The sequence below is a fragment of the Elephantulus edwardii genome, unplaced genomic scaffold, assembly GCF_000299155.1.
Source record: "Elephantulus edwardii isolate Elephantulus edwardi_28Jun2011 unplaced genomic scaffold, EleEdw1.0 scaffold00093, whole genome shotgun sequence".
In the NCBI taxonomy this organism is placed as follows: domain Eukaryota; kingdom Metazoa; phylum Chordata; class Mammalia; order Macroscelidea; family Macroscelididae; genus Elephantulus; species Elephantulus edwardii.
In genome coordinates this window covers 1,842,993-1,852,085 of record NW_006399843.1, presented here as the reverse complement: position 1 = coordinate 1,852,085, position 9,093 = coordinate 1,842,993, and the positions used below count along the sequence as shown (strand labels likewise).

Below are 9,093 nucleotides of genomic sequence, written 5' to 3'. Positions count from 1 at the left end.
TCAAGGAACATATCTTATTAAACTTACTACAGACTTTTAAAAAGAATAAAAAGAGAGGGAATAACCCCTTAAATAGCTTATGAGGCCTATAGAATTTAGATCCCCAAGCCAGACAAGAAGAGTATAAAAAAGGAAAACACTAGATGTGTTTACATTGGAGCATAATTTGTTATTGTTATGTGTCATCAAGTCACCCACAACTCATAATGACCTTATGTACAATAGCTCTGAACTTTTCTTATCCTGAGTTAGTCTCATTGACTCCATCACACCTAACCTCAAACATTAGGAAACTAATACTAAAAACAGAGCATACAAAGTAAACTATATCATGACCAAACAGTTTATCCCAGGAATGCAACACAATTTAATATTATAAAAATCTATACACACAGAGACACATAGAGAAGTTGGACTCTGTGAAGAAGAATGTGGCATCAGGATTGGAGGAAGACTCATCAACAACTTACATGTAATGCAGATGATACAATCTTCTTGCTGGAAATGAGCACTTGCTGCTGAAAATTCAAAATGGGTTGCATCTCAACTCCTCACCACTGGAGCAATAAGAAACATCATGATAGTTGGAGAAAAGATTGAAGATGTCATCAATTTAATCTTAACTTGAATCCACAAGCATCACCCTTGGTATCAGCAGTCAAAAAATCAAAAGATGTATTGCTTTGAGAAAGTCTACATTCAGCGACCTCTCGAAACTACTGAAGAGCAATGATATCAGTCTGAAGACTAGGGTGCACATGATTCAGGCTATTGGCTTTTCCAGCACTTGCTATGCATCAAAGAACTGGACAATCAATAAGGATGACAGAATAATAATTGATACTTTTGAGTTATGGTGTTGGAGAAGAGTACTGAACATTCTATGGACTGCCAAAAGAACATACATGTTTTAGAGAAAGTGCAGCAAGAATTCTCCTTGGAGGCAAAGATGACAAAGCTTTCTTTTACATGCTTAGAGCATGTTGCTAGAAAAGGATGTTTCGGGGGAGGGAGCCTCCAGGCCTTTGGCCGGGCTGCACGGGGCCCATATGATTAGACAACTTGTTGGCTCTCACCTGCTCCCTCGCAGGCAGCGGTGCCACTGCCCCACACACCACACTCTTCTTGATATGCATGCCACCAGAGAGCGGACAGAATGACCAGGACACATGCCAATGATTAAAAGCCTGGACTTGTTCTTTTAATATAGGGGCGACGGTGCAAAGATCGACTTGGTTGGCAGTGCTGTCTCCGGCTTGCTGGACAAGGATCTCTCGGACCGCAGCAATGACATCGACCTAGAAGGTTTTGACTCTGTGGTGTCATGTACTGAGAAACTCAGTCACCCAACCACAAGCCGACCAAAAGCCACGGGGAGGTGGCCTCCGTCCCAGTCCCTCACGTCTTTGTCCCTCTCAAGCCCTGATATCTTTGACTCTCCAAGTCCCGAAGAAGACAGAGAGGAACACGTTTCACTTGTGCACAGAGGAGCAGACGCATCAAAGAAAACGTCCAAGACTGTTACCATATCCCAAGTGTCTGACAACAAAGGTTCCCTCCCTGCCACCCAAGCCAGGGGCCATGGCTGCAGGCGGCGGCGGGCCAGCCCCACTGGCAGCAGCAGTGCCCTCCTCCCTGTCATCCTCTTTGGGAACAGCTGGACACAGAGCCAACTCCCCGTCTCTGTTTGGCACTGAAGGAAAACCAAAGACAGAGCCTGCAGCCAGCAGCCAGGCAGCCTTGGAGGAGCTGAGGATGCAGGTCCGCGAGCTGAGGAGCATCATAGAGACCATGAAGGACCAGCAGAAGCGAAAGATTAAGCAGTTATTGTTGGAATTGGATGAAGAGAAGAAAATCCGGCTGCGGTTGCAGCTAGAAGTGAACGACATAAAGAGAGCTCTTCAATCAAAATGAATACTTGATCAATGAAACGTCGCATTATTCATCCCGAGTCTGACTGAGACTCGAATTTTCTGCCCCAGCCAAAATAACCTTGTGCCAAAAGATGAAGGTTTGCCTCCACATGTCCCTGTTTGAGTTTGAAAGGTTAGCACAAAAGGCTTGACAGCACCGCACAAGTTCCATCCACGAGGAGAATCTTCCCCAAGGCCTCGCCCTGGGTCTGGCACGTCCACAGAGCAAATTGTGCCAAAGGCTTTGCCTCCTTGAGTTCTCATGTGAAATGAAAACTCAGGCAGTCTAGTCCATAGTGGTACTATTTTGAAGATTTTTTCCATGAATAAAATGTCATTCCTGAAAAAAAAAGGAAAAGGATGTTTCTAGAGAGGGACATCATGCTTGGAAAGGTGGAAGGTCAATGAAGATCCCAAACAGTGACTGTGGCTATGGTCTCAAATGTATCAAGAGATTGTGAGGATGGCACATGGTTCAGGTCTGTTGTTTATAGGATTGCTGTGAGTCGTACTCATCGACTTCACCTAACAATACACAACAATTCACGTTAACCTAAGAAGCCGCATGCCCGCTTGCTGAAGAAACCAAATGTGAAACTCGTGCTCCCTCTACTGGTCGGCTGTGTTTTTTCAGTCTTGTGTTTTTGTTTTTTTTTTAATTTTTTTTTTTTATTTTCCCCCTACTAGTTTATTTACAAAATTTGAATACAAATTTGAACAGATTCTTTCAATTTCCCTCAGCCCCCCCACATCAAATTGTACAACCCAATGATTAATCCCAGTCTTGTGTTTCTAAACAGGATTTCTTTTATCTTTTTAAGAGCAGTTTGCTGTTTATTTCTATTGAAATAGATAATTTATATAGCTCTCGCTCTCGCTCCATCGCTCTCGCTCCAGCTCCATCCCTCTCGCTCCCGCTCCCGCTCCCGCTCCCGCTCTACCTCTCTATCTATGTATCTATCATGGGAGGATTGGTAGTGAGAAAGTGAGAGAGAACAGTACATATTTATATTATTTGTGTGTGAAGAAGACAAAATATCCCCTGAAACCAACTTGTGGGCAGGTTTCAAGAAAATTTGTGTGAAGACTTTGAGGGAAAATTTGGGAGGTGCCAAATCCATTGTAGGGGAAGCATTTTTGGCCTTTGCTTTATAAGTTATTAAAAAAACCTATTCATTTGCTTCACTCATCTTCAGACTAACTTTACTAGGTACCGTCACAGACCTCTGTTGTCCTATGTGTCTCTATCTCCTGGCCTTTGAAGAAATGTTTTCTTCTCCTTCCTGTGTTTATATGTCAGATCTACTCATCAGAGTAAAATAAGGACCTCTGAGGGAAGAGAACACATCTAATTTTCTGCCAGGCCCAGTCCCCTGCTCCCAAATAGTACACATCACATGGTAAATAACAGTTGTCCTACTTAGCTACCACTCTCAAGCTGCCACGTAAGCACAAAACATCTCCCTCCAGTAGCCCAAGGAAATCCAACTAGAAAAGATGAAAGGGGATGCTGACCACTCACCAGAAGACTCAACACAGTAATTTGATTGCTGTACCATAATCACCCTTTGACAAGAGTAAATTCACGGTATGTTGATTATAAGATGTGGAAGCTCATTGATTAGGTTCAGAAACTATCTATTAAACCTTACCCTTCACATTTACCCCTGAGCTTTCAAATCCTTAAACACTGAAGAAGGCTAAGCAAGAATATTTGTTTTAAATATTATTTTCGACTTGCATGATACAGGAAACATTATTTACAACTTTTGCACTATGTTCTAAAAACTGGACCACAGGGATGGACTAACTTGAGCATCAGTGAACTAAGGGCCGGGCAGCAGGGTTCTTCTGTAGCAGCTTTGGTGCTGGTCTTGGTTCCATCACCTTGTCAGGTTACCATTAGATAGTCTTTTAAATGTGTTTGTCCTTCAGTTTTCTTATTTGCAAAGTAGTAATTCTCATACCTGCTTTACTAGGTAGTTGGCAAACCTTTGTTTCCAGGTTCTCTTTTACTTTTTACTTTCCTGACTTGGGGGGGATCCGAAGTATTCCTTATCCTTTAAGTAAAACAAAATTAAACCCCATTAAAACAAACCAAAACCCCAATGCCTTAGAGTTAATTCTGACCCTATCGACCCTGTAGGGCAGGCTAGAAATGCCCTCTAGGCTTTCCAAGGCTGTAGTCTTTATGGAAGGAGATTGGCAGCGTTGGAAACTCTTTCTGCTTTCATCACGCATCCATGCACTGAAAGCTTCTGACTCCTTGGGCCCTTGGAGGCCTGCTTGCCTGGTGTGTGTTAGAGAGCCCAGAGTACCACAGACCACACACAAATAAATGCACATACAAACTATGTTTTGGTGTGGTGTTTTTTTTTTTTAAATTATACTAGTTTATTTACAAAATTCAAATCTATATGAACTGTTAAAGAGCTTAGAAGCTCTCTTGCCAATTAAACCCTTGGCACAGCAGGGCTATCTGCATGTCTAAATTCCCATTCTGTAATGATCAGTGCTTGCGGGTGCTGTTGGTTTCTAACAACATGAATTGATCTTTATGTAATGGAACTAAGCGCTGCCTCTGCCTGCACCACCCTTACGTCAGTGGTGTGTTGATACCTCTATTGTAGCCACTATGTAAATCCAGCTCATGGAGTGCTCCTCTTCTTTTTTCTGACCTCCTACTTTACAAAATAGAATGTCCTTTTCTAGTGATTGTTTTTTTTCCTGATGATATATCCAAAGTAAACTCCTCTCCTGTAACAAAACAAAGCCATACAAAACTGCTTTGACTTAGAGTCAATTCTGACCTTCCTGACCCTGCCGGATGGAGTAGAACTGCTGCCCCATAGGGTTTCCAAGCCTGAGATCCTTTCAGAAGGAGATTTACAACTTTGGAAACCCTGTGGAACAGTGTTTTTTTTTTTTTAATTAATGTTTTTATTATTAATATACATTGCATTTCATGCATGTAAATTGTGGTTTAGACAGCTTTCATTTACATTGTTGAGTTTTTCCCCTCCCTTTACAATCATCTTACTAATAACTACTTTTGAGAAACCAGGTAAGCCAACTACTTCATGCCTTATGCCCTAGTATCCCGCTTTTAGATAGCAAATTGCTGATTTAGCCTATCTCTATCAAATAAGTAATCTGAAGGGAACAAACATGTCCCTTTTGCTGAAAGATTCTCCGTTCAACTTGGAAGCTTTAAACATCAAATTCCACAAGCAAAGTCCAGTCCAGAGCAAGCCATCAGGTTGCTGCAATCAACCCTGGCTGACAACATGGATCATCTTCTCTTCATCTGGTTGGGTTTTGGTCAACTCATCCTCAGCCATCTGCATCTAGGTTCAAATGGGCAACAAGCTGCAAGCTAAGAAGTCCACACTGCTCCTTACACTCCAGACTTGTTGGTCTCCTCACTCAGCCCTCTCCCTCATATGGGACAAAGTCAAGTCAACCAGTCCGGAATCCTTACAACCCCCTTCTCAGCAAGCCCACAGCCCTTCCCTGTTCATCCAAACAACTGTACGTGTGGTGAAGGAACACATCCAAGCTCAGCCTTTTCTCCCTTGTTGTGTTCCTCCCACTTCCACTCCTGTGCATCCAGGTCATCGCTATGAGTGACTTTACTCCAACCTCAAGTCTTGAAGTGGGCTCTGATGTGCACCGTCTTTATTCTGCTTCAGAAACCAAATAGCTTGTTCCCGTTTTTAAAAGCAGATTTTTCCTTTCCTTCCCCCTCCTCCCTTCTTCTCTCCTGCTTGTCTTTTTTTTTTTTTAATGAGAATCTCTTCAATCAAAAGTAAAAGATAGGTTTGTGAGACAGTTTTACACAGCAGCTGCCCCGATGGGTTTAAGCACATATTGCATGTAGGTGCAGGACTGGGGAGGGATTCTTTCATTCAGTTGTGTATAGGCTGCTAGGAGTCAGAGCCAATACATGGAACACAGCAGCAACGGAAGGATGCTATGAATCTGGATTGACGCGATAGGTTTGGCTTTGGTTTGGTGATCTTTGTGGAAGAAGGTTGGCTTATCTTTCTCCTGCAAAGTAACTGATGATTTGATCTGCCTACCCTTTAGGTTAACTGTCAAGTGCTAGACCACTGAATTACTAGGGCTTCCATATGCAAAGTGAGGGAGGCAATGTCTTTCCATTCTGATGTCCAAGGACAATTCTTTCCATACTTCCTCTCAGGCTGAATTGTACCTCTTTCTGGAAGTCCACAGTACAGCCAATATTCTTTGCCAACATTTCAATTCAAGTGCTTCAAATCTCTGTTGATCTTATTTTCTTGTCAGCTTTCACATGTATCTGAAGAAGCCATTGAAGAGAGTATGGCTTGGATCAGAATATCATCTTTGCTTTTATATCCTTTAAAGAGGTCTTCTAAAGAACATTTGTCCAGTGCGGTACATTGTTGATGTCTTAGCAGTTGCTTCCAAAGCCATTGATTGTTGATCCAAGTAGAATGAACTCCTTCATTTCTTAAGACACCATGTAAGAAGTGAAGGATAAGTTTCCCTTTGGTTTTATTAGTTTATAATATATATTCTAATATACTTTTTAAAATTTTTATTATTTTTTGTGCACTTGCCATCAAATCACATCTGACTGGTACAGGAGGAGATTGCCCTTCCTTCTCCAGCAGAGCATCTGGTAGACTCGAACTACGCACCTCTGGGATTGTCTAATATATTTTCTAAAAGCTTAGAGATGGTAGTTACAATAAAATATCATACAAAGAAATGAAAGGATAATTTAAGAAAATGATTTTGAGAAAACAAGGATAGCTGTTGATTGGCTTTGTCTGTAAAACTACAGGGAGCATTGATTATTATTAGTACACAGAGTACCATTTCCTTTAATTTTCATGATGCTGCCATGATTTGGATAGGTTGTAGGGAATCTCTCTGTGTATGGGAATATGATTGAATATAAATATAATGATAGCCATGCCAGAAATGTCTTATTTAAGAACAAATTTCATTTCATTAGTTATGATAAGCTCACAATTAAAAAACAAGGATGCACTTCACATGTGAAAATGGTGCTTACAAAATCTTTCCAGAAAATCTGCCTTCCTGCTGTTAGGTATCACCAAGTCACTAATGACTCAAAGCAATGCAACGTGCAACATCATGAAACATGGCCTCACAATCACTGCTATGTATGCCCTAACCTGTTGTGGTAATCACATGGCAATCTGTTTTATTGAAGATTTTCCTTCCTTGTATTGACTTTACTAAGCAAGTACTTTACAATTACTTAACTGAGCAAGTCTTTCTCAGATAACAATTCTAAAGTACTAGAAGAGCTCTCAGCATGGTCATGTCTGAAGGACCATTTTGTTTGTTCTTTTCCAAGATAGATGTGTTTGCTTTTCTTGTAGCTTGTGATATGTTCGATATTCTTCACCAACACTCTAATTCAAAGCCATTGTCAAAAACAGTGTGGCCAGAGTAGAGGCAGCAGAGTGAGTTCTGCTGGGTCTCATGTTGATCTCGTGCTTGGCCGCTGCCACTTTTGCTTGCTGCGGGTCTGAACTGACCTGCTTCTCATTCTTGGTCAAGAATCTCCGGCAAAAAAGGACATGTTTCACTCTTGGCTTCTTTCTTGGTAGGAAAATTCCCACTGTGTGCCTCTGAGCCTGCCCAACGTAAGCCTAGTAGGATCACAAAATGGATCAATCTCCTTGTTAGTCGTCAACACATTTTATTTGCATGTTCTAACTCAAAAGGTGCTATTTCCCTTATTCACATTATTAGCATAATAATCTAAGGCAAAGCCAATGACTAGCAAAGCCAAACTAGACAATTCACTATAGCACAGATATCAATTCTTCCTTCATCATTATTTAGCTTTTGCTGAATGTTGTTGTTGTTATGTGCCGTCAAGTCACCCATAACTCATAGCAACCCTATGTACAACAGCTCCAAACCCTACTCTATCTTGAGCCAACTTCATTGTCTCTGGCACATCTACCCTCATTACTCCAGTCACTGAGTCAACCCATCTCACCCAGGGTCTTCCTCTCTTTGTGTTGTCCCTCCACCCTTCCAAACTGGATGTCCCTCTCCAAGGACTGGTCCCTCTTTGCAACATGCCCAAAGTATATCAGACTGAGCTTCAAAATCCTTACCTCCAAGAAGCGGCTTGTTTTCACCCTCTCTAGGATGAACCTGTTTGTTTTATTCACAGTCCAGGATATATTCAATACTCTTCTCCAGCACTACAACTCAAAGGCATCAATTCTTCTTCTATCATCCTTAGTCATTATCCAGCTCTCTGATGCTTAGTAAGTAATCTTAAAGACTATGGCATGGATCAGGCACAGCTTAGTCGCCAGACTGACAGCATTGCTCCTCAGTGCTCTGGAGAGTGCCCTGACAGCAGACTTTCCCAATATAATTCATCTTTTGATTTCCTGGCTGCTGGTACCAAGAATGTTGATTGTGGAGCCAAGCAAGCTGAAGCTGTTAACAATATCAATCTCTTCACCATCCATGATGATGCTGCCAGTTGGCCCAGTGCTGAGAATCTTGGTTTGCTTGATGTTGAGCTTCAACCCATTTAGAAGGCTGCAGTTCTTGACCTTCTGCAGCAAATGCCTCAGGTCCGCCTCAGTTTCAGCAAGCAAGGTTGTGTCATCTGTATAACATAGGTTGTTTCTGACTCTTCCTTCAGTCCTGATACCACATTCCTCCTCCTAAAGCCTCCCGGATGATTTGTTCCACACATAGATTGAAAAGGTATGGGGATGGGATGCATCCCACTTTTCCTGATTTTGAACTATGTAGTGTTTCTTTGCTCTTTTCTAACAACTGCCTTCTGGTCCAAGTATAGGTTTTGCATACGCACTATCAAATCTTCTGGGATTCCCATTTTTTTCAGAGTCAGCCACAGTTGTGATCCATAAGGTCAAATGGCTTTGCATAGTCCACATAACACAGATAGACATGTCTTTTGCTGCCTACAAACTAAACAACTCTCAAACTCATTGCCAGCAAATTAGAACTAACCCACAGGTAACCCTTCAGAAGGTTTTAGAGGCTGAAAATCACACAAGAAGATATTGTCCATCTTTTGCCCTCAGAGCATCCAGTGGATTTGAACTACCTAACTTTGAGCTGGTAATGTATCCGCTAGTGAGCCACCAAGGTTGCATATGAG

General features: G+C 41.8%; 1 pseudogene; it reads left to right on the top strand.

The window, feature by feature from the left end:
• Positions 1-980: 980 nt before the first annotated feature.
• LOC102875678 lies at positions 981-1,914 on the top strand (annotated as a pseudogene).
• The last annotated feature ends 7,179 nt before the right edge of the window (positions 1,915-9,093 follow it).